We start from the raw sequence: 2522 nt of genomic DNA on the forward strand, positions 1-2522 counted from the left end.
TTTTTTTTTTTTTTTTTTTTTTTTTTTTTTCTCTTTTGGTACCAAGGAATGAACCCAGGGCCCCTGACCACAGAACCACACCCATGACAGGGTCTTGCTAAGTTGCTTAGGACCTTGCTAAATTGCTGAAGCTGACTTTGAACTTGCAATCCTCCTGCCTCAGGTTCCCCAGCTTCTGGGATTACAGAAGCTATCTGTTCATTTTCAGTAGAAACATTACCATAGTCATTTTCCCAGCTCAAGAATTTAATCCTTCAGTTTTAGTATATTTCAAAGCCCAATGTGTCCCTTTCTATAATATCTCTGATTTCAATATACCAGATTGGATTTGACATCAGAAAATTTAAGTGTTTCAAAACATTAAAACATGTATTTTCTCCACATTAAATCTTTGATCTCCAATACCCCAGATATGGCTGTGTGATCTATTCCTTTCTTGAGGCTTATAAGCATGTTTCATGTGTGACATGAGTCTCAGGATGACAAAGAGAGTCTATTCTGAACATCCAAGTCTCAAGCCCTCTACTACCACAACACAATAAATTCTTGGGATATGGATTAGACTAAGGTTTCTCTGACTTATTTTAGCCACCCTCTTAGCAAGACTAAAAAGAATGTTTTGTTGTAAGCCTTAGAAGGTGAAAAGACTTGCAGATGCTTGCTCTCAGCCTCGAGGCCTCAACCAGCCTATACTTAGACCAATTCTGGGCCATGTGATTTGATGCTAAGCTCATTTCCCAAGCATACATCAAATGCATTTATTAAAGTGAACATGGATGTCTCTTTCACTTAGGTTCTTATGCTCAGAATAAAAGGCAATATTATTTGCTTGACAAATAACATATTTTTCTGGAAATTCTGTGTAGAAAAGAGTTAATGTAACAGGCCTGAGGTTTTCTAACCTTAGAAAGGCCTGCTCCATAGGTTGATCCCTAGCCAACACGAAGGATATTGGCAAGTAAAAAGTAGAAAGTTTTCCTTAAAGGGTAAGAGTAGCTAACTTTTCCTAACCCGTTTGTATAAGCAATATAATTTATTCTGAGCACCTGCTTTCTGGTATTGGGGTACATGCTGGGTGGAAGGTGCCTGTGTGACCATTCCCCAATAAAAAATTTTGCATGCTGAGCCTTTCCCAGTAGAAAACACTTCATATGCATTGGTACAACTCACTTCTGGAGGAAGTAGATGTGCCTTTGGTAAGTCCACTGGCAGAGGACTCTCAAATCTGGCACCTAGTTTCCTCTGGTCTTTGCTCCATTAACCTTTTTTCTTTGCTGACCTTGTTTTGTGTTATTTTACTATAATAAGTCTTAGCCATAAATTAAACTATATCCTGAGTCCTGAGTTCTTTAAATGAGTCACTGAACCTGGTTAATTTTGGAGACCCTAAAACATTCCTCATAAAAGGAAAATTCTGTTTTTATAAAGGGTTAGGGTCATTTGAGATTCATGATAATGTTGTCAATATACAGAAAACCTACCCCAAAATATTTGCTTTGTATACTTATTTTCTTAATGTCATTAACAGCTTATAACCATTCTAATTTGCCACTCCTCTTCCATTCCAACATCAAATTAGTCACTAAATCAATCTGAGCACACTCAATTTTCAAAAGATATCTCCTACTCTTCTCCATGTATTTGCTCATTCTGTTCCCATTGTCTTTTTTTCTCCAACTCTCCAATTTGCAGAATCCCCAAAAAGCCACTGAGAGACAGGAAAGTGAAGTGGTGCTATGGTTTGAACATTTGTCTCATACTTTAAAAAATTAGTCCCCCAAATTATATCTTAATGGTATTTGGGAGTGGGAACCTGTGGGAAGTGACTGAATCATGAAGGCTGTAACTTCATGAATGGATCAATCCATCTGTGGATTAATGGATTAATGAATTATAGAGGGAGTAGCTTTGTTTTGTGAGTGAGTTCTTTTGGGCGCAGCACACTTTCTCTTACCACATAAAGTTATTTGTCACCTTAGAACTCTACAGAGTCCTCATCAGCAAGAAAAACCATCTAGATGAGGCTCCTTGGACTTCCCAGTCTCCTGAATTACATATGTAGTTCTTTTCTCTGTATATTACCCAGTTTCAGGCATTTTGTTATAACAACAGAAAACAGACTAAAACAATGGTTAATACATAGTTTTGGGGTCAAATCATATGGGTTCAACTCACACTACTTATTTAGCTATACAATATTAAGAAGTTATTTCACAGGTCTATAGTTTCCTTGTTTGAAAGATACATAAAATTAAAAAGTCACCCTATGTTGTAGGTAATACTATAGTAGAACTACATGTTTTGATATGTATGAAGTATTTAAAACTGTTAGTGCATTGTAAATAAACATTACTTATGTATTTATAAAATAAATATACTGACTTCCTGATTGTCCCCAAAAAACATAATATGCTGCCTTTCTAATTGCTCTGAGGAATATACATCATGTGACAGTACATTGGAGATGACAGAGGAGACTGAGAGAAAGGAGCATTTTTTTTTTTTTATGTCTTGAGTAGCTG

This window comes from Marmota marmota, unplaced genomic scaffold, assembly GCF_001458135.2.
Source record: "Marmota marmota marmota unplaced genomic scaffold, marMar, whole genome shotgun sequence".
Lineage (NCBI taxonomy): Eukaryota > Metazoa > Chordata > Mammalia > Rodentia > Sciuridae > Marmota > Marmota marmota.